The sequence below is a fragment of the Schistocerca gregaria genome, chromosome 5 (genome assembly GCF_023897955.1).
Source record: "Schistocerca gregaria isolate iqSchGreg1 chromosome 5, iqSchGreg1.2, whole genome shotgun sequence".
NCBI classification, from domain to species: Eukaryota; Metazoa; Arthropoda; class Insecta; order Orthoptera; family Acrididae; genus Schistocerca; species Schistocerca gregaria.
In genome coordinates this window covers 293680335-293705102 of record NC_064924.1, presented here as the reverse complement: position 1 = coordinate 293705102, position 24768 = coordinate 293680335, and the positions used below count along the sequence as shown (strand labels likewise).

The window sequence follows — 24768 nt, the reverse complement described above, 5'->3', positions numbered from 1 at the left end:
TCAAAAATTGTTTGAGCAGCAGCCTGTTGTTACCATGTAAAACATACATACAAGAGGAATTCTCCATCGCACCCCCCTCAGATTTAGTGGTAAGAGGGCTCAGTAGGCAGCCCGACGAAAACTGAACACAGATCATCCATGAAAACAGTAACATGGCGTATTTAACAGTAAAAAAAAAAAAAGGAAACAGTAAACGGTCTAAGCGTAAGTGCAACATAGAGCAGCCCAGAACAGCAACGGCCTCGTGGTTGAAGGGGTCCCCATGTCGCACTGCCAAGCCGGCGAGCTGTGTTCGAACCTATCTTGTGTCAATTTTTTTCCACTGTTCGCTGTATTCAAATTTGTGTCTGTAGCATGGTGTAACGTCCCTAGCAATAGCAAGGTGTAAGGGAGAGACATACACGGACAGTTGATTTCAAGGAACTATTCTATTAGCAGTCGAAAGGAAATGGCTTCCGAATGGCAACGGCAAACGTTCGATGACAAGGGAGAAGTCAGCTGAACCCTCCACCGGAAAACACGTCTGGTGTGTCATACAAGGCATTCGTGACGGTACGTGGGTCATATGATAGGAATCTCTTATCGACGCACCTAATTTGTACGACTGGTGAGTGACTGAGTGAGCGAGTGAGATAGGTCTCCTTGCCAGATTTAGGTGTTCGTATGAATGTGAATGGAGCACTCCCACGGAAATTATGAAAACGTAATGGTTTGTCACGTAAGCTGCAACGAATTAACGTAACAGTTTCGCAATCACACGGTTTCTCTACGCAAAGTCAAAACACATGTTTTTAACGTTTTTGGAGTTGAGTTCGTTTTGGAAGTTTTGACGTTTGACATCATTTGTTGTAACATACTTCACACCAGTTCATTTCTGTGAAACGTCTATGTGGTATCTCGCCTCCACTCACTATTTATCACATTTACTTACGACGGTAACGTATTCTTATAACCTGTCTACAGTATGACAACTGCCAAGACTACAGAAGAGAACAAACATTTCAATGACCGGGCGGAGAGTTCATACTGTTATGGGGGAAAAAAAACATCGAAATTAATTTCAGTAAGTAATTTTGAACACAACCGTGTCCACTTAACCACGACGCCGCAGCTGTTCAAGCACTCTCAATACTGCACTTGCTAAGCTTGGATCGCCCACTGTTTCTATTTTGCCCCTTTTTTTCAGTACAGTATACCTTCTTCCTGTGTTCATGCTTGATCTGTGTTCAGTTTTTGACGGGCTATACATTGGGGCATTTTACCAGTAAATCTGAGGGGAGGGCGATGGGGAGCTTCCCTTGTTAGCAATAAAAACATCTGTCTGAAAAAAACATTGGCCCACGACGGAAAAAAGGGACTGCAGAAAGAGCTCGCTGAACTCTATTTCAAACGTTGGGAAATTTCCGACGTTTGCTATACAGAGGAATCGAGAGCGTAATATTAGGATCTAGCGTCCCGTCGACAACAAGGTCTTTAGTGCTGGAGAGCAAGCTTGGATTGGGCAAGAATGGGAAAGGAAACCAGTCTTTTCTTTTTAAAAGCAATAATCCAAACAAGCGTATAAAACGCTTTAGGGAATCCAGAACTGCAGGGCTGGACGAGGATTTGAAACCCCGCTCGTCCCGAAGGCAAATCCAGTAAATGTACTTTGACCACTGCGTCAACTACCTTATCCGTGGAGAAAAAAACTTTACTCCACATCAAACTATTCGCGCAACAATATTCCAATTAAAACTGCAATAATGCTGATCAACGTGATCAGACTTGAAAGAAAAGTTGGTGACAGAAAGCGTTGCACTCGATACTTAATTTGGGCTCGGCTGAAGCACCACAGACAGCAACACAATTAAACAATCGCATGATCCATGTAAGATGACAATGTCTGCAACATACGGTCCATTAATTTAACAATGAAAAGTTATTATGATCATGCAGGTAGGAACCGTGACGCCTCGTTTCAACGTGAAGCATTGTTGTCAAGTCTCTACAGAAGATTTTGGGAGAGAAAATTATAGAACACACAGCTTATGACACTGAAGCACCAACTAGCAAGCATATCACTCGCGGGACTGAACTAAAATTGGTGGTGAATCCATGAACAATAAGAAGTGCGAGTCCTCCAAATGAGAACTAATAACAATTCTTTTAAACTTCGGTTACACGATAAATCGTAGAAGTTTAATGGCTATCGATTCAACTAAATACCTAGGGATTAGAACTACGAATTACTTGAACTCGAACCATGCCACAGAATATGCTGTGGTGAAAGAGAATCAAAGACTTCGTTTTATTGACTTAACACATATATAGAAGGTGCAACAAGTTTATTGGACTGCCTACACGAGCTTGGCCGTCCTCTTCTGACGTACTGCTGCGCGATATGGGGTCCTTATCCGTTAGGATTGACGGAGGGCATTGGAGAATGCCAAAGACGGGCAGCTCGGTTTGTATTATGGCAGAATAAGGGCGAGTGTTTCACTGATATATGCGAGTTGGGGTAGCAATTATTAAAACAAAAGCGAGTTTTGTTGCGACGAGATCTTCTCTCGAAATTTCAGTCACCAACTTTCTCCTCCTAATGCGAAAATATTTTGACGAATCCCACCTACATGGGAAAAACGGCCCTCGTGATCAATCGGGGCTCGCACGGAAAGATTTAGGATTCATTTTTCCTGCTTGCTATTATAGACTGCAACGTTCAGAAATCGTCGAAATTTGGTTCTAAGAATATTCTGCCATGATGTATTCAGTAATGATGTATACACTGCACAAGGTGGAATGTTGTCATTGTCACCGTAGACTGTATTGCTCCAGTTCTGAAAGGAGCGAATATTCATCTGTAACACACAGATAAGCGAAGGTGGTCGCAAGATCACGCCGCAGAGCTTCCTACTCATTAAAGCGAGTTTCCTTGGATATTGGCCGCTCGCTCGGCTCCATAAGAAGACACATGAGAAGTTGGGTGTACATCGCAGCTCTGTAAGGGCGCGAAATGTAAAAGCAAGAGATAGAAATGAAATAAGTAGAAGTCGTCACAATGTGGTGCTACAGGAATGTCAATTAAGGAATGACGACGTCCTGCAAGAAAATGTCTTGTAAAGAACATAATGAATCAAGGATATAAAACCATTCGGCACATATTCCATCACTCGTTGCTGAAACTGTAATCGAAGGAGCGGTGGAAGAAAGAACAACAGGAGCTGGGCTAGATATGAGTATGCAAGGCAGTTTATTAATGAAGTGAACTGCTGAAGGTAAATGAATCAAGCCCACCTTACGGATGATGACAAATAACTTCAGCAAGACGTATTCATAAATTTAGCGATGGTTAAATGTTCGCTATGCTAAGGCCGTATTAGTAAGCATTATTTACAATTCAATTAACACTATGAATGTGTTATTTCACAATAGCTTACATTATTTCAAACATCTTTGCTAACAAAAATATCCCACACTGCATAAAATACTTAGGGCGGGAGACGATAACGTAATTAATTCCTACTAACACATACTGGAACAATTCGCGGCTGACTCTTCTTACTGCACCCTAAAACTGCCCCTGAAATAAATACATAATCCACAAACTCACCTTTTTGAAAAACGCCAAGATACTGGAGACATAAAGAGAGATACTAATTCCTCTGAAGACGGCTTCCGCCGCACCGCCCTCCAAGCAGTGTAGCAACCACGCAGACACTGGGTTGATAACCGGGAATGACACCCTTCAACTGCCAAGAGTCCCCGGTTCTAGTCGAGGAAACGTCTAACAAGATGAGTCACACTGAACAAGGTATGATGCATTCGTTTGACAGAGGAGTTCCATGCGAGAGGGCCCAGAAACTAAATTTCACTTGCATGAATCATCCTGATAAACTTCGGGTCATTACAGGAAACAAACAACAACATTTACGGTTCTAAATTCGTAAGACGGCTGAAGACAACGTGGTCTCCTGAACTTAAGACTTGTTCTCGCGATTAATCGTTCGATAGTCCAACTGTTCAGTGTCGTGTCGACGGGAATTCCGTACCGTGCTTTACAACTGGAATATTAAATCGCTTCTGTGTGTGTGTTCGTAATCTCCTTAGATGATGTCGTAATCTCCCTTTCCGGGCTATGGCGATGAAAAATCTGATGCATTTTTTTCTTTTTTTTTTTTTGTATCAAGTTGTTTTGCCATTTGACCTGGAAATCTCAGGAGCGGGAAAATCAGGTTTGCGTCTGAACTACTGTGTGCAGGTGGAATGCATAACTTGTTCGACATTTTTATAGATGGCGATACAGCCTAGGAATCCACTGTATCAGCTACCGTAACGGCCGCTGGTTACTTTAGATTTCTGGGTTCACTCAGAGATAATTATCGCGTGATTTATGCTAGTTTTGTTTGAGGAATGTCTGGCCAAATTCTTCCCGCCAAGAGCACCGCTCAGGGACACGGGTACCTGTGTGTGTCTGTCGGACGTCCTCAGCTGATGACCCAAGCGCCGTCTTTTCTGGCAATGACATCAGTGCACGCGGCTGTAAAGCCACATGGTAAATCGGCTGTCGCTTAGCTAAAGCTCATGGTAATGGAATACTTTTAGTCTTGTAAAACATGTATTTCTTCTCACAGCAGCATCGTTGAATTGGCTTCTTAATCTTCGCCCATTAACACCGTGAGCACAAACACGCATGCAAACATATCAGCAAAGGATAGGGCGGACGTTTCTGTGTCCGCGAAAACATTGTTGTTTTATCGGCAGGTCGCACAGTTCTTGCAAATGTTGGATTATGCACATCATTTCGCCCGAGCAACTGCTAGTGATGCCTCGTAAACGTCACAGGACCTCACTCCACGAGTAGCGAATTAACCAGAATTTTCCAATACGATGAATGAAATCGATTAAGCGATTCGTTTCAGCCATTTTATGCATATAAGCTAACAACACTATTAACTGCGGCTAACTGCCACTTTATGGGTTAAATGTTTTATGTTTTATGGGTTATAAATTTTAATTATTTATCATGTTATGCTAATTAGGTAGGTCTCCCACCTTTAGGTGTGTGCGAACAATGATTGCCTTATTGTTAACGGTAAAAGTCTGCGATATTTAAAACTGTTTCTTCTAGCACAAAGGTAATTACTGTTGCTGCACGATGTGGGGAAAATGTTTATACTTCTGGTTACGTCAGTGTAAAGACTGCAGTACAGAAATCTTGGGACCGAGCACTTCTTTATATTATTTTCACCTCATAAAGCATTACACGATATGGAGCATTATCTAACCCACGGTACAAAACTCACTGTACGTGGGCACAGCAACACACCACAGCCACTCTAACCAGAACATGCCATACATCAAAACAAACAATCTCGTAGGAACATCAAGCATTGTATTCAGATGGACATTTGAAAGACGAGCACAGGAAACAATTGACGTTACAAAATAGGATGGAGACAGCATCTCGGGAGCTAAGAAATGACAAAAATGTTTTGCATTTTGAAAAATTCTATTTGTGTTTTGTTAAAGTCTTAGGCTAATTACGGTAAGCTGTAGAAAACTACCTCATATTAGGACCATGCATAATCCACGCCCATGTAAAAAAAAATTAAATTAAATTAAAATGTAACATTGCAAATTCTGACGCGACATACGATATTACTAGTTGGCCAGGTTTTAACTTGTGACCACAGTATATACACTATAGTTATTTGCAGGGAAACTTCACAAAGTCGCGAAAATGAATGTCGAATAATTTCCACGTCCCAACTGGTATGTGGCGAATAATGAGATCACCATTTTCCCGGAAGTTCAAGCAGTGGGAGTATAAGAAATGTGTTGCAACCACCAAGTCATGCCTGCGCTTCATTACGAATGGGGCGCATCCATTAAGGGGCCCGAAACAAAAGCACTGCGCACAGACAAAAACAATAATCGTTTAAGATATCTCATCTTGCTTCCTGTCGCAAAATGTTGGAGATAAAACGATTCATCCTCGGGAGCGCTGCCCTCTCAATGGAAACATTACACGAGCTTATCGTTGTGCACCGCGGGAGCTATGCGGAAACTACGGCCTTCGCTAAAAGCGATAAGAGAAGTCACCTGTAGGCAGTACGCATGAAGACGATTATCTCGGGATACAGAAATTTGCCCACGACGTCCCCCGCCTACGTGTGTCACATACCGGGTGATCAAAAAGCCAGTATAAATTTGAAAACTGAATAAATCACGGAATAATGTAGATAGAGAGGCACAAATTTACACACATGCTCGGAATGACATGGGGTTTAATTAGAACAAAAAAAAAAATACAAACGTTCAAAAAATGTCCGACAGATGGCGCTTCATCTGATCAGAATAGCAATAAATAGCATAACAAAGACCAAGCAAAGATGATGTTCTTTACAGGAAATGCTCAATATGTCCACCATCATTCCTCAACAATAGCTGTAGTCGAGGAATATTATTGTGAAGAGCACCCTAAAGCATGTCCGGAGTTATGGTGAGGCATTGGCGTCGGATGTTGTCTTTCAGCATCCCTAGAGATGTCGGTCGATCACGATACACTTGCGACTTCAGGGAAACCCAAAGCCAATAATCGCACGGACTGAGGTCTGGGGAACTGGGAGACTAAGCATGATGAAAGTGCGGCTGAGCACACAACCATCACCAAACGACGCGCGCAAGAGATCTTTCACGCGTCTAGCAATATGGGGTGGGGCGCCATCCTGCATAAACATCGTACGTTCCACCTGGTGTTTGTCAGTCAAACTCGCGATGATGCGATTCTGTAACATATTGGCGTACGTCACGGTAGCAGTTTGGCTGTCCAGCGCCATCTGTCGGACATTTTTTTTTTAACTTTCGTTTTTTTTGTTCTAATAAAACCCCATATCACTCCAAGCATGTGTGTCAATTTTCACAATTCTATCTACATTACTCCGTGGTTTATTAAGTTTTCAAATTTATACTGACGTTTTGATCACCCTGTATATTGTACACGTGTCTGTACTCCGCCGTTTTAGACTATACACTCTACAGAGGGTGTTGAATTTGTCTGTGGTATTCTGCCGGGTGGCGTATCTTAGATCCCGAAACAACCTGATAACCTTATTGGCTAGCCGCAGTGATAATTCTCGCGAGCCGGTACTGTAGAATGATGGCCTTTGTTTGGGTGTTGCACAACCTCCGTCTCCGTTTTCAGTCTAACCCAGATTCAGAATTTTAGTGTTTCGGACTGCCACATTACTGCAATGGCATCAGTGTTGTGCGCTCGCCAAGGCCGAAGGGAAAGCGGCCGGAAGCTTCGGGGATTAACGCAGGCAGCAGAGGCACCCAGCGCCTCGTGCTACGGCGCCGGTCCCTGTGAAGTAGCGTGCGCAGGCGCGGTGTGTACCCCAGACTGGCGCTGGCTGGCTAACGGGACGCGACCTCGGAACTGGCCAGACGGCGTTCCCACTCTCCCGATGTTTCCTGCTCCCAGCAATGCGGCCAGCCTTGGACCGGCACCCACGGCTGCTTCCATTTCGCCCGGGCCGCTCTTAGCTCCAGATACTCCACCCACCGGTCGGCTGCCATCCGTCATCTCGAATATTGATCGATATCTAAAAATTTTACGTGTCACGGCTCCTCATCCTCAAACAAACCCGAAGGGTGCTAAGAACCCGTATTATCCACACAGTGCTTTTAGACAAGTAACGAGTCGTTTATGTACAAGGTTTTGTGGAAATCACTCCAGACAATTCCACAGTTATGCTTCTACATCATCCCGTTTCCACCCCCACCCATATGGAAGGTAGGTTTTTCTTTCCTCTCTCTCTCTCTCTCTCTCTCTCTCTCTCTCTCTCTCTCTCTCTTTCCACCCCCACCCATATGGAAGGTAGGTTTTTCTTTTCTTTCCAGTCTCTCTCTCTCTCTCTCTCTCTCTCTCTCTCTCTCTCTCTCTCTCTCTCTCTCTCTCACACACACACACACACACACACACACACACACACACACACACACAACGCGCGCGCATTCAGTTTTATAGTATACATTGGGTGCCCCAGGAGGAAAGGTCAATATTCAAGGATATGAAAGGAACGATCATTCGAAGTAAAAATGTCTAATAAACATGGTTTCTACAATGAAACTTTTAAAGATCTACGAGCGTCTCTTCACCTTCCATAGTGTGACGCAAATCTCTTCTAGTAGAAGTGAAACGTCCCCTTCGAAAAATTACTGAATTGCTGTGCTGGTAAACCCCTTACGTTATTTGATTTTCAAACAACTGAGCAATACTGAACGTACTCAGACATTTCTCTCTTTACTTATTTTGATCATCACTAAACTGACACACAATATTTTTAGCGCAACGCAATCTGACTTTCATTAATCCTTACAAAAGAATGGCCCCGTCTAACAATAACCTATACCTTTCATGAATCACTTACCTCACAAAAATCCTCATTACTCGAACTACTGCAATACAGCTAGCGTCAATACTGCCAGCTAAATAAAAGATTCAAACTACTAAAACCGCTAACTACCAATAGGCGTAGTTAGCAAATGAAAGTTTTTGATAGAGAACAAACAATGCATTTATCTTAATAGTGTTCAAAAGTTTAATATATATATATATATATATATATATATATATATATATATATATATATATATATAATTGATGACATCCAGTCTTACAAATTTACTCTCTCTGATGGACACACGTCCAGATCATCCGCTCTCAAAACTCCGCCATTTCTCTCCACACTTTCACCACTGCTGGCGGCTCACCTGGACCTGCGCCTGTACACATCCAACTGCCTAACACTACAATAGCGACTATTCCAACAATGCCAACCAGCCACAGACTTCACACAGCACAGTCAGTGATTTTCATATAGAGCGCTACGTGGCGTTAGAAACATAAAAATCTGAACAGCCGACTTACAGAAGCTCTTCGATTTCCATATTTTGTGAGAAGGAAGTATGGACCAAACAGTCTAACAACCATGGGCTCTAAACTGCATTCTTTATGAGCTATGAGCACTTGTTCAGTAGAACACATGTTTAATAGAAGCTGAGGTGAACAATGGCTCGTAGCTCATAAAGCATGCATTTCAGAGCCGATGTTCATTGGGCTTTCTTGCTTCCAATGACTGTGCCTGTCATATCCCTGAATACTGACCATTTCTCCTGGAATACTCTGTGTAGAGATATACAATTCAGTGTAAAATGATGACCTTTGTTTATGTTCGACAACCTTCCGCCTCGCTTTTAGTCTAAACCCGAATCAGAATGTTAGTGTGGCTTTTAGTGACACGAATCCGGCAGTGAGTTATAAACAAGGGACTAAATACAGCTGAAGTGGTTTATTACAACCAAGACGATTACTCACTGCCGTGGTTTCCCTACTTGCAAGGTTGTATGCAGTGTTTCATAATGTTCGTAGACAGTGTATGTTCCAAAATGTGAATGCTAATCGACGTCTGTGATAAGGGTCTGTAATTCAAAAGATTACTCGTATTTCCTTTTTTGCGTATTGATGTAACTTTCGAGTCTTTAGGTACGGATCTTTCTTGAAGAAGAGGACTATATACGGTTGCTAAAAAGTGAGCTCTTCAACTAGCTTCTGTTGGGCTGCTATAGTCTTCTCGGTATTCATTAGCGAATATTAGTCTTATTTGGTGTACGTATAAAGATGCCCGTTGTAAATCAATAGGCTTCCCTTTGATAGTCTCAACGAGCACTTAGAACACGGAACATTATCTGACAAAGATCAACGGCAGTACTGAACGCTAGGAGATAGCAATGCACCAGTCGCCTTCCAATGAACTGGCGGGCGGACATGGTTTTTTAGTGCAGAAAGTGACCTTTCGCAATAGTATGTCTTAGATAACGTTGGACAGGCTATTACACCATACTTACGGAGCACCCCGTTCCGAGATCCACGATCTTAAGAGTGTCGTGCGCAAACTGACACAAACTCCTCACGAACACGGACGGTCGAGCGCTGTGCTCGGTGTTTGTAAAATATCGCACGAAATCAGCGGAAGGGGTCGCTAGAGAGTAGGAAAATGTTACCAGCAGTCCAGCTAGCACAATGGCTGTGTAAGACGTTAAAAAAGAATGGGATCAAATGGTGAAGCACCTCCTCTTACGCCATATATTTCTGCATAAATGCTAAGCAATGCTTGAGACGGTGTAAAGAACGACGCCACTGAGCAGTGGATGACTAGAAACGAGTGATTTGGGGTGATGAATATCTCCTGTCGCGATCAGACGGACGGGTTTGGGTTTGACGAATATCTGGAGACCGTTACCTGCCGTCACAGAAGTGCGGAGGAGGCGGTATTACAATACGGGGGGTGTTTCCCGTGGTTAGTGTTGTCCCCTTGATGCACTTAAGAAAAAGCTAAATGGCGAAGGGATGTCAAAGTATTTCACAGTAACTTGTAACGCATACAAGAGAGGAGCAGTTCAGAGACTAATTGACTTATCACGACGAAAATGCATCCTGTCATACAGCACCAACTGTGTGGACAAAAACATTCTTGAAATGGACTGACCCCGCCACAACCGAAACTGAACCCAAAGGAACACCTCTGGAATGAATCAGAATGTGAACTTCGCTCCAGACCCCAGTGTCCCAACATCACTAACTTCTCCAGTTTTGGCTCTTGGAGAAGAGAGGACTCCTACTATACACGTTCAGGAAATCTCATTGAAAGTGCTCCCAGCAGAGTTCAAGTCGTCATTAAGGCGAAGTGTGGACACACACCATAAGAATGTCCACTAATAGGTATCCGTATTCTTTTGAGCAGACAGTGTAGGTTCTATAACTGGTTGAGTAACTCATTCAACGGTCAGAAGAAAGTAAAAAAAAAAAAAAAAAAAAAAAATCAAGAGCACCCTTGCTTAGAAAAGCACTGCTGTGTTCAAACCAACCTTAGGGTTCATGCCAGCTTTAGGCCTACTTTTGTATCACGGATTCATGATATAATTACTCCAGAAATTCAAGTGAGAGAACATAAATACGAAATAACTGTAAGATAAAATCACGAAAGGATGAAAGAAGATTAGGGTTACGTCCCGGCAACAACGGGATTATTAAAGACGAAATACAAACTCTGATTGTGGGCGGATATCCGCCGTGCGCTTTCACAGAAGTCCTCGAGGATCCGTGTCGAGCTATTTAAGGAAACCGGGGAAAGAAATTTTGGTAGCAATACGGGGATTTGGATGGCCGCCATCCAGAACAAGAATCAAGTGAGTTACCGGTGCGCCACTTCCCTTGGTAAAATCAAAAAAGATTTCGTCTTTCCTCCCTCTGTTAGCCTTATCAGGAAGTATTAATACCCAAGAGCAATTTAATTATATCACTTAAGCACCTTAACGCAATTTACGGTTATGATCATCATTAAACTTTAGGGCAACAAACGATTATTACTTCAGCACTTAAGACACTAATATGACACTCCATAACTCACTCCAAGTCTAGAAGGGGGGGGGGGGGGGGGGGGGCTGTTTAACAGTAATCCAATGTCTCGATCGGTGCCCCACGCAGTTTTCTCAGAGCAACCAACCTTGTCAACCTTAGCTAGCGGTCAACAGTGTACTCACTGTCAGTACTTTTGCATTTATGCCTAGTCTGAAGTATTGGGATTTCGACAACTAATGCTTGTGATTATGGTGACAAGACGACGTTAATAGGGCAACCATACAGGTGTGACAAGACCAGTAACGTTGTTAGCGACCGGAAACGAACATCGGCCCGAAGTCACAGGGTGTAGTCCGATTTTGTCGAAACTGCGCTCGGTCAGTCCTGGAAGTAGGTTTGCGCGGTTAGTAGTCCTGGAAGTAGGTTTGCCAAGTGTCACGCTTTAGTCGGGCTGTCCAGCTTTTCACGGTCGTGTATGGCCAAATATATACGAGTCCTACGTGTCGGGCTTCTGTTAGGCTTCTTAGGGATGCTGTAGAGAAATCACAACTAAGGCCCGTTCTTAGCTAATGGTGTAGGTGCGAGGAGTAACTAGGAGGAGGTATAAGGAGATACACATTAGTACATACGGTGCACATGACCTTCAGTGATTAAAATTTACGTCGACTGTCTTATATTCAGCGCCAGATACGCAATATACTCCGGGCTAAATTAAATTAGTTTACGCCTTGATGAATGCTTTGCAACACGATTGAACTGTTTATTATTTTAACATCACAGTATTTAAACATTTTACGTTTCTTATAAAACGACATGGTAGTACAACCAGAATAATGCAATTAGATTTTTGACTATTTACTAGTGCAAGTAGCCGTTAAACGAACAGTTGTGGGTGGGTGTCGTCCATATGACGTTATGAGAAGATTTCTGGTGAAGTGGGTAAACAGAATGGCAACACATTATCATAAGGCCAACCTCCATTTTCGAGTAGTTTCAAATGAACAAATTTAAATTATCGATGCCGACAGGTAAAGTGGTAGTTTAGAATTGAATGAAGAATGTAGTTTAGAATTGAATGAACAATATAAGTTATGTACTGTATACGAATAGTTACACCGGTACCGCGTTCTTTGTCCGAATATTACGATCGTTAATATGATTCAGCTTCAAAATTACTGTCATAGAGCCGCTGCCACTAACAGAATATAAAGAACTTCTAATTATATTCTTGGCCTCCATAATTTAATTATCAGAGACGTACGTTGTGCTTGAACAGCAGTTCGTCATCGTTTAAAATGTACAACACAGTCAAAAGCCACTAAAACAAAGTGTGAATAAAAATTGCGCAAGCGTATGTAAAGTCGTATTCCTATCGCTCTCATAATGTAAATATTTCCATTTCGATCCGTCATTTAGACGTCCGTACTTATGCTGGTCAGTTATCATATCTTTTCCTGTATTCAGAGAGCTCATTTGAGACAAATTTCGCTGTCAGTATAATATTAAGACGTCATAGGAACACGATGGCAAAAGAGAGGAGTTACGGAAATTACTCGACTGCATGAACAGAAAGTAGTCGGATTGGCGGTATGAAAGGAAGCTGCAACTTATTATACAAGGTGGAGCTGGATGAAACCGGGTGGTATTAGTATTCTATGTATATAGTTCGTCTGTAATTTTGATCTCGCTGAGTTAATGTAGTTGTAGCTGCCTGATTAAAAAGGCGCAAACGTGGATAACATCTTTCCCTTACTACTGGCAAAAAAAAAAAAAAAAAAAAAAAAAAAAAAAAAAAAAAAAAAAAAAAAAAAACGGCAAACATAACATACGAGGTAATGTTACACGTTAGAAATGTGTCGTCAAGGCATCAGTGCCAGCGTATTTTGCGTACATTCTAACTGCAACTTGGATGCCGGCTTCCTGTGGTGACAACAGCGGCCGGATGTCGCGGACAGATGGTGTCAGATGGATGAATCAGTTCTGCAGCTGCCCCTCTCAGTGTACATCGCCACGCTTCGTCACCTCTATTCGCCTCTCATGTTGTCGTTCCAGAGCGTATGTTCTGGATTTAGTTGTCTCTCTGCTCCCAGCGTCTTTAACCAACGAGAAATTTCTATCAGACACAAAGCGACAAGAGTGACAATGGAACCACCAAGGTATCATCAGTTTCAGAGCAAAAATATCTTATTAGCTGCGAACTGATTGTCTTTGCTGTTGCCGTGAGCGTCGACTCACTTGTATCCAAACCTAATCTTAAGGGCGGACACAAACTACTTCAAACCGTTCTCAAGCACACACTCATCCTATAAATCACTGAAGTGTGATTTCTATTTCATGTAGACAGCAGATGAACTGACAAACTAATTAATAATGTGCGATTTTGTAAAAGAGTTTTGTATTTTCCACAGATGTGCGATATCAAACTTTTATTCATACTTACAAGATGCAGAACTACCAAAGCACAAACATGTAAGTGTGGAGCGAATTTAAAAAATAAAATATAAAAAAAAACATGCGAAAGGGCATTCTTCGTATAGCGTGGAATTGCACTTGGTAGAACTAAAAGAACTGGGTGGCAAACATTAGTATGGCGTAATTGCGTGTGACCTGTTTCACAAACCGCAATGAATAACAGAACAGTGGAGGCTAATTCTGTATATGTAGAATACATATAACCTTACTACTCGTCATTTTCAACGTAGATTCAACTGTATTTACGCTACACAGTTCGTTTGGCAGTAAGTGTTAGCAGGTATCTTGTATCGAATTTTATTTGTATTTAGTTGGAGTGACGATGTAACTGCAATCTTTATCTCAGCACTTTCGTTTGGCTTCATGTACGATATTCCAATGACCTATGCATTATGTGTTGATGTACACTCGAATACTTTCGGCCCTAATTGCCAAACAATGGTAAATGAATCATCTTATTAAAACAACACACGTACTGAATAAACTCATGACTTGTTTTAATTAATATTACGCTTTTATTAGTTCTATCTTTACAACATACAACGTTAGCGACATTGAAAGAATTACCAAAAGCACAATCGTGTTGATCGAGCGATAGACTTTCGTGCAAACACTTGGCTTGGTACCTTTCTGTGCATTCCGGCTATAAACCCGCAGTATAAAAGATACGACAGACGCATGCAATTACTGGCCGGAAAACACTGGAGCCAGAACTCATGTTTACGTACATCACGGTATAAGAGTAACCAGAAGGCAGTTTTAAGAGTCGACCAGTGTCAAAGGAAAGCAGTAGTTTAGAAGATAACGAGACAAAGTAGTAACATACTCCCTATCTTATTCAATCCGTAGACTGCGCAAGCAGTAAAGGAACCATAGAAAAAAATTGGAGAGGGAATTTCAGTCCAGCGAGAAGTCATTAAAATCATGAGGTAAGCCGATAACACAAGTCTTTCAGAGACGACAAAGGGCTTTACAGAGCAGCTGAACAGAATGGGTAGTATGTTGTGAGAAGGTTAAAGATGAATATCAACGAAAGGAAAACAAGGCTAATGGTAAGCAAACGAATTAAATCGCGTAATATTCAGGGAAAGAGATCAGGAAATTAGACACTAAAAGTAGTTGATGGGTAGTGCCATATAGGCAGGAAAACAGGACGATGGAAGGATATAAAATACAGGCTTGCAACAGCAATAAAAGCATCACTGAATACAAGTTCACGACTAAAGAAGTATTTAAATGGTAGTTTGGAGCGCTGTGACGTACGAAGTGAAAACTAGACGACAGACAGTAGATAAGAAGAGGATTTCTTTTGAAATGTGGTGCTGCAGAAGAATGTTGTTGATTTTGGATTTACAGCCTGCTAAGTAACGTCGTTGTCGGGCTAATCAATAGAAAAATATATTTGGCAACAAACTAAAACATGTACATACAGGTTGACAATTACTGAACTACATGAAAATAAACGTAAATTAGTTACAAACTACGGCGTGCACACACTTTATTTAACATGTAAACTTCATTACAGATATTAGAATTTAGGTTATGACATGTTCGATATGCCTGTCATCATTGGCGATGACGTGGCGCAGACGAATAGCGAAATTCTGCGTGACCCCCTGAAGAGTCCGAACATCGATGCCGTCGATGAGCTGTTGAATGGCTTGTTTCGGTTCAGCAATGGTTTTGGCGTTATTGCTGTACATCTTGTCTAATACAGCCTCGCAAAAAAAAAAGGGGGGGGGGGGTCGTTTGTGTTCAGATCCGGAGAATATGGCGGCCAATGGAGACCCATGCCAGTGACCTCTGGGTACCTCAGAGACAGAATGAGGTCCCCAAGTGCTCCTCCAGGACATCAAAGACTCTCCTGATTCGATGCGGTCGTGATCAGTCTTGCATGAACCACGTCTTGTCGAAATCAGGGCCGTTTTTTTTATAATGGGGATCACATCATCTTCCAAAACTTTTACCTACCGTTCGGTAGTCACTGTACCATCAACGAATATCGCACCGAATATTCCGTGACTGGGTACTGCACAGCGCACAGTCACCCGCTGAGTGCGAAGCCAAGTCTCGATCGCGAAATACGGATACTCAATCCCCTAGATTCGCCAATTTTGCTTATTGACGAACACATCCAAATGAAAATGGTCGACAACAATAAGACGTATGCGCTTGCGCGTACTAGTTCCCGTCATGCCCTTGAGCCAAACGTACAGTTTGAACGGCCTAACGCAAACCATTATGAAGATTTTATTTCATTTCGTTCAATAATGGTCACCCTGTACATTATACACGAGCAAAAGAAAAACGCAGAGTCGACAATTGCTTGGCATCTCAAGGGCATGCTTGAAACCAAGTTTTCCGCTTATTCACGTCGAAGAGTCCTCCAAATGCATCGAGTCTGACCTGACAGCTGGTGTTTCAAAGTAAAGATCTTTTTCCCTTGCAACTTCGTCTGCAAGCAACTTCGTTTGATGTTAGACCATACATTGTCAACAGGATTAGCGCATGCGATTGTGAAGGCCAATCCAGTATCTGCATACCTTTCTCCTTTTTCCGGTCTTTGCAAAGCTTGCTGCAGTGCTTCGGATTATGTCCTCTTGCATTATCCAATCTTCGTTTTTGTCGATGAACCAACGTTTGGTAGTCGGCATCGAACACCGTTGAAAAACGCGACGCGTAAACTGCACTCCTGTCTCTTCTTATGTGTCTCAGTCAAGAAATCATAAGTTTTATGTGCATTGCATGAAGGACAAATGTTCCCTCTTTTGGGATGCGAAAGAACTAAGGCGATATCTTTTACAACCTGTGTGTATACCAATCACGCTCTCGCGTAACAGACTGTAGGTCGCAGTAGTTATGAAGAGATCAAGAGGTTTGCGTAGGACAGACTAGCGCTGACAGCTGCATCAATTGTCTTCGGACTGAATACAATAACAACAACTTAAGCCCAAGTTGGGATTCTGTAGGATTTTTGCGGGGCGCTAAGGCCGGTATTACACTATCAAATTTCTTTGTCAAAGATATTTTATGGTGTAATAGGGAACTTTGTCAAATGTCGTCCAATATTTGATCAAATCTAGGGCCTCGCTGTAGATTTGATCAAAGAAGTCGCTTGTCTCCTGTTCACTGCAATTAGACATGTTACCACATGGAGCGCTAGCATCGATGCAGCGTTCTGTCGTCTGTAGTGTTTTAATAAACATTTCCAGTGAATACAATTGGTGTGTGACGACAACTACAAAATTAATAGAGATGTATGAAGCTGATGAGGCGCTTTACAACGTGAGGCACGCTGGATAAAACAATAGATTAAGAAGATTGGAGACTTGACTTGATCTAACCTAACCTAACCCTCTCCTGTAGCAAGGAATCGGAGTGTTATAGTGAGCCTGTCTGCTGCAGATGTAGCAGTTCTTAAGCGGATATTGTGCTTTGTGATATGAGGATACACTTCATTGAGCACATACAGAAACGTATGCTCATCCATTCTTAAGTAATTGATGCAAGACTTGACGTCCTCCACTATAAAAGTTTTATTGAATGCTTTTATGGTGTCGTCGTAAAACCCATGGCGTCCCCCACTTCTCTTCCGCATGTGCACACAGTGCAACTGTGGTACATGCAACTGCTGCGGTTAACAAGTTGTTATAGTCAGCCATCTTGAACTTTGACGAAAAATATGATGACAGTGTAATACCCCATCTAACGCGACGTCAAAGATCTTTGTCAAATATATTTGACGGAATATTTGCTCATATCATTGATCAAATCTTTGACAAAGAAATCTGATAGTGTAATACCGGCCTAAGTAACACGTGAAAGTATTTTCGGTGATACGGCTCCACAAACTCCAGCGAGAGCATGAGCTTGCACGTCCCAAAAACGGTGCAGTTCCCAGAACCGACAGTGTCAGTAGATGGACGTGCCCGTGCCTCTGTGAGGGGGCCGTGGCGATGAATCAGAAGCTCGTGTCTGCCATCTGCGCGGATAGGACAGGGAAGGGGATGGGGATGGGGACAGCTGCGTGCGCCGCAAGCCGGCTGCCGCCCTCGCAGCCTGATACCGCTGGGACACGTGCCCCGTACAATGGGGCCGTGTGTGTGTGTGTGTGTGTGTGTGTGTGTGTGTGTGTGTGGGAGGGGGGGAGGGGGGGCGAGGGGCGAGCTGAGAGCGTGCCAGTAGACGGGGTCACGGGGCTGTGCGAGTTTTCGAGCAGAGTTGCGCACTACAAAATAAAATACTAATTACTGGGAGCCGTGTTGTGCTACCATATTCCCTTCCGATGCAAATTATCAAGCTTGGGTTTGAGACCGAGAAAAAGTTACTCGGTGTGTGTGTGTGTGTGTGTGTGTGTGTGTGTGTGTGTGTGTGTTTTATTTGTTGCTAATCCGTCTGTGAAACAATAAGCGAAATCCGCAACGCTAAAAAAAAATCGAGTCAACGGTTTTACAGATGGTAATGTGAATCAAGGTTCTTGTTACAGACACTCCAAAATACAAAGGCATACTGTACGGGGAATAAACTTTTTTTTATTAAAACCACTATAAATTAATATCAAATGAATGCAATATTGTATATCAGCCGTCACTTGTGACTAGTACTTGCACTCGCAGCGAAATTCCTTGACATTGGAACGCAATGTAATTTTTCGGCTGGACGCGCGAAGTAGTGCTCACACAGGAAACGATGAAACACTGAAACAGAACGCGTGCATCACTCCTCATTTTCGCAAAATTAGCAGAGGGGCAAGTCAACGAAATCTGAGGCAACAGAAGAAACTGGGGCGAACTTTTTTGCGGAAAAAGTTGACAAACTGAATCCGTCGACAAGCCTAGTTGTCCAATAAAGACATATGAACTGTAGTACGAGGGGCTTTCAGTAAGTAGTGCAACCCATTTTCTTCCCTTGGCGAATTTCGGTTGAAAAAAATGCCATATTTATTGTGGGACATTGTGGAATATTCTCACTTCAGACCCCCCATAGTTACATAAAGTTCCGATAGGCGACAGCGCTAAACGTAACCTTTAAAACGGAGGTGCGTTCCATGCTGAGAGGTGCCATGAAGTTTCTTTTGGCTGGAAACCAGAGCGTCGTAGATGCACATAGGTGCTTGCAGAATGCCTATGGAGACCTGGCAGTGAACAAAAGCACGGTGAGACGTAAGGCGAGGCGTCTTTCATCATCGCAGCATGATCGCGCAAACCTGTACAGTCACTTGCTTGCCGGTCGGCCACACAAAACTGACTCCTGCAAAGTGCGAACGTGGGGACACAGTCATTCGATGTATCGCCACAAAAATGCAAACGAACTTCTCCGTGACAGTGCAAAGGCCTCACTTTAGTCTACCGAAACGACAGATCACAAAACTTAACTGGGCTGTTCATCTACCAGACAGCGCGGATCCCGCAACTTCCGACTTCCATCAGTTTGGCCCAATGAACGATGCACTTTGCGGGGATGCAGTACGTGGATGACGGGGAGGTTACTGATGCTGCAAGATGTTGACTGGTAACAAGCGGGCATATAGGCCCTCCCAGTACGGTGGCGTAAGGCTACCGAACTGAGCGGAGATAATGCTGAAAAATATGATTTTATAGTTAAAAGATTGGGAATAATATAGTGTATGGAATACTGAATAAAAAATAAAAACAGCTACTACTACTACTACTACTACTACTACTACTACTACTACACAAAAACGGAGACGCAGGGTACCGAAGTTAATATCCAGACCACACCCACAGCAAGAATCCACGATTCCTGCCCTCAGCAACATATTACTAATTACTTCATTTGGAATAGCGTACCGGGTTACTAATTACTTCATTTGAAACAGCGTAGCGGTAGGTATGTTTAAAATTCTCTCGTGGTTGTTTAACATGTACAGGTATACGACTCCCTTCGAAGAAGAAAGTAGAGCAGTACCATTAATCATACTATGGCTGGCAATGATTTTAAATGGCCCAATCACTTAAAATCAGTTTTACGGAAGGCGAATGGAAGACTTACATTTGTCGGAAGGTTGTTGGCAACGTGTGTCACGGATACGATACGCGAGTTGGTGTGGCAATCATTGAAACATAGGCGTTTTTCCTTGCGGCGAGATCTCTGCGCAAAATACCAATCACGGACTCTGTCTTCCGAATGCGAAAATATTTCACTGACGCCCGCCTAAGTAGGAGAAATAATCATCGTATTAACATAAGAGAAATCAGAGCTCCCACAAAATACTGCTAGGCACGTAAGTGTGAATTCCAGTGTAGTTATGTAAAAGAGCAGTGCACCTGTAAATAGGTTTCCTTACAGAGGTTTAAGCTGCGACTGAGAATCGCGCATGAGGCCTTCGACTGTTCCATGCTCCTTTTGACCGTTGATAACAACAGTCCACTTGCTTTCAAAATTTTATTACTTTACTCGTAGCGGGTGTTGCACGTCATTGGAATATCGGAAAAAAGAACTTTATACACAATATTTTGTTACATGATTTCATTCTTAGATGAGCACCAACGTTAGTAGACTGAGATTATGTGACACAATACTCTGTATTCTTTTATATGACATTCTGATGACTGTTCATGCCGGAAACCAGTAAATAAAGTTTTAAGAAATGTGTGTGTTGAAACCACCCGGCAGACTGAAAATGTGTGCAGGATGGGGACTCGAATTTGGGAGTTTTCCCTTTCGCGGGCATGTGCTCTAACCGACTGACAAGGAGACCGCCCCTACTCGTCATAACCTATTTTGTCAAAATTTATAGTACAATGAATCATCTATTTACGTTTGCGTAGCTTCCAGGTAGTGGTTGACATAGCAGTAAGGGCACAGCACGGTAAACTGAGGGCTGTGGGGTCGAGATCCTACGCGGATACCTTTTTGCTTCAATTTTTAAGCTGCAAATACTGTAAATTGACATTCAATACATAGTATTTACTTATATTTTATTAATATGTTCACACCATGTATGAAAATAGGAAAATTTGCGATTGCAAATAAATTTCCGAGATGGGATTGCACACATTTGCAATCCCTTTTTAGAGAGTTATTTGCAGGTTCCTCGAGGGCATTAGGTACTTGCAGCTAAAGTAACGTAAAAATTGAAAAGATAAAAAGGAGAGTACGGTTTCCAGCGAGGGACTCGACCCCCAAAGCCTTCGGATTATCATTTTGCACTGTTTCCGCTAGCCGACCACCTGTAAGCTACGCTAAAAAACTGGTCATGCCTTATCCGATCCGCGCCAAAAATGCTTTTTTTTTTTTTTTAATAAATACGTTGCCATCTGGGACTCACACTTCCGTCAATTTAATTTCTGGAGACGTCCAGTACATACCACACGTTTGGACGAAACCTGTGCCGACCAGTAGGTGTGGACCCTTTGTGAACTACCCAAGCACGACTCAAGACGCGCCCTCACAACTTTACTACTTTGTCTCATATCTTTCTAAGCATACAGCTGTGGCTAAGCCAGGTCTCTCTCTGCAAACAACCTTCCTTCTAGGAGTGCTAATCCCGCCAAGGTATCCAGGGAAACTTCTGTGAAGCCTGGAAGGTATGAAATGAGGTACAAAATAAAGCTGTGAGGATGGGTAATGAAGCGTGTTTGGATAGCTCAGTCGCTAGGGCACATGGCTGCAAAAGGTAAAAGTCGCAGGTTCGAGTCCCGGTCCATCTGCCGATCTCAAAGACGCTCTGATAGGATCTAACTGGAGTCGGCATAGCACATACAAAAGTGCTAACATAAATGTTAGGGGATCTTCAATGGGAATCTTTGGACGAAAGCAGTCTTAGTTTTCGCGAAACGCCGTTGAGTGAATTTAAGATAAAGTATTCTAAAATGACTGTGTGACTTATGTTGCCACTACCATGTATCTTGTGCAGTGAGCTTGTAAATAAAGACGAGAGATACTAGGGCACCACGTAAAACTGCCATTTACCTCGCTAAATATGCGAATGAGATAGCACAGAAAATCGATAATAATTTATGAAGTACCCTCCGCCATGCACTGTAAACTGCCTTGGAAAGACGTAGACTTAATCCAAATGACATTAATTAACTTGGAGCTCACAGCTACTCGAGTGTCACGGACCAAATTTAACCACAATCAAATTTAAAATAACGCTCATCTCGTACCAAAAAATGCAGATTTCTGTACACAGCCAATTCTATGTCTACAAAGAACGCGTTCAGGGATAGCATCCAAATTTAGCTTTATGCTGCAATAAAATCAAAATTGAAGAGACAGCAATGGCGACATAACTTGAACCTACTAGGCCAATGCCATTTTGCTATCTGCCAATGGGGTATCTCCTACAATAAAAGCAAAATGACCTCCCTTGCACTATTCTCCCCCCCCCCCCCCTTGGGGTTGGAAGCTATTTGTAGCATGCAACAAATAGCTTGTCCGCAAATTCATTTAGCTGCAGGAGACTGGGCAGACAATGGTGTTGCTTCACAGACTGCTCCCGTGTATCCGGCAGAGAGGGAGTTTGCAAGACTCCTTCCAGTTTCTCCCCGTGAAACACAGCTACCCTTGTATATGGAACCCCTCTCTCCGTATCTAAGGCTGCGTCCTAGGGGATAGCCCGCCCCACTCATCTAAAATGCAAGAGCTCCCCTCTATGTTTTCATCCGACCCCTCCATCTGTCGGAAGTCCTGAATAGGCGCCACGGACAGGTAAGTCCGCTAAGGGACTGGCATCGAGTGTCTCCGCTAACGTCTGCGCCTCTGGCAATATGTGACAAGGAATTTAAAAATCCTTAGTCGCCCTGTTAAAAAATGCTGATTTATTTTTAAAAAATCTGACTGACAATTATCTACGCACAACATATCACTACTTTGATCAAAGTAATATTTTATCGTGCCTACTTCACTACCACTACTACGCAGTTCCCGACATTATAGAAATTTAAGTGTCTGAAATATACACCAGATATGGTATCATCTAACAACGAAGTATTGATCCACAGAATAAAAACTAATAGATAATATAAACTGTTCTTGTAACACATTCGAGCTACTGGTAGTCATACGTAGTTTACGACCGAGCGAGGTCGCACAGTGGTTAGCACACTGAATTCGCATTCGGGAGGACGACGGTTCAAACCCGCGTCCGGCCATTCTGATTAAGGTTTTCCGTGATTTCCCCAAATAGCTTCAGGCAAATGCCGGGATGATTCGTTTGAAAGAACAAGGGAAGCTTCCTTCCGCATCCTTCACTAATCCGATGGGAAAAAATAAAAGTAGAATTAAAATGTTGTCGGTATGCAATAACAGGCATCATCACATAGGAAAACATTTAACCACAGTATCAGACATTAAATTAACAATGTGAGAGCAAATGTTTCCTGCTCAGGCGCTGCATAAGCATCTCGGACCTGCTGACGGCTAGCTATTATGGTACATATCCCAGTATGCTTTGTGGTGTGTAACATCACAGTGGGTCAGCTGGTTTTGCAAGCGGTTGTCTTATGTATCCGCGGCGTATATTGCACATGCAACAATAAAGAGTGAGAGGGGAAAAAGGGGTAGAGGGATTTGATGATGATGATGATTTCGATAGCGGGGCGCTCAACTGCGCGGTTATCAGCGCCCGTACTAATTCCCAAGCTTATATATATATATATATATATATATATGTATATATATCAATGGAATGTTTTGTAAGCCATGAAGAATTAGGACGTGGAAAACCGGTTAATTTAGCTAGTACTGCTGTAATTTAAGGTGGTTTGGGAGGGGAGAGGGGGGGGGGGCGAGAAAGTCATGCGTTCCTCGAATTCATTGGATTCACGCTTGATCTATCACGAATCAGAGGCACTGCTACATCGTCCGCCATCATCTAATTAATACTATATTTTTGTTACAAAATTATCTTTCAGATTGGTTTGACGAGTCCCGCCATTATTTCCTCTCTTATTTATAAACTGGTTACTTTAACCTTCTCTGTGCACTCGATGAATTACGTTGAGGTGACAAAAGTCACGGGATATCTCCTAACATCGTGTGGCACCTCCTTCTGCCCGACATAGTCCAGCAGTTCCAAGTCTCATGTGCCTAACAAGTCGTTGAAGTCCCCTACAGAAATACTGAGCCATGCTGCTTTTACAACTGCCCATAATTGTGGAAGTGTTGCCAGTGCAGGATTTAGTACACAAACCAACCTCTCAATTATGTTCCTTAAATACTCGATGGGATTCATGTCGAGTTACCTGGGCGGCCAAATCATTCGATCTAAATGCCCAGAATGTGACCCGGTGACAAGCATTTTCATCCATAAAAATTCCATCGTTGTTTGGGAACATGAAGCCTACGAATGGCTGCAAAATGGTCTGCAAGTAACCGAAGATAACCATTTCCAGTCACTGATAGGTTATCTTTGACATAAGATCCGTCCATTCTATGTAAACAGAGCCAGCAGCTTGCACAGAGCCTTGTTTACAACTTGGGTCCATGGCGTCGTGAAGTTGCGCTACACTCGAACCCTACAATCAGCTCTTACCAACTGAAATCGAGGTTCATCTGACCAGGCCTGGTTTCCCAGTCGTCTCGGGTCATATTCATATGGTTACGAGCTCAGGAGAGCCGCTACAGGCGATGTGCTTTTAGCAGAAGACCCGCGTTGATCCTCTGCCACAAGAGCCCAGAACGCCAAATTTCGCTGCACTGTCCTGTCCTAACGGATGCGTTCGTCGTACATCCCTAGTGGATATCCGCTATTATTTCACGCTATATTGTTTGTCTGTCCGCACTGGCAACTCTCCGCAAGTGTCGCTGCTCTCGGTCGTTAAGTGGAGGCCATAGGTCACTGTTTTGTAAGTGGTGAAAGGTAATGCTAGAATCACTCGTGACACTGTGGATCTCGGAATATTTAATTTTCTAACGATTTCCGAAAT

The 24768-nt window shown here is 42.8% G+C and overlaps 1 protein-coding gene across 4 annotated transcripts in view; it reads right to left on the bottom strand.

Moving 5' to 3' along the window:
* The window catches only part of LOC126273106 (myb-related protein B-like), a 186957-nt gene that overhangs the window by 70711 nt on the left and 91478 nt on the right, over positions 1–24768 (bottom strand). The window lies entirely within an intron of this gene.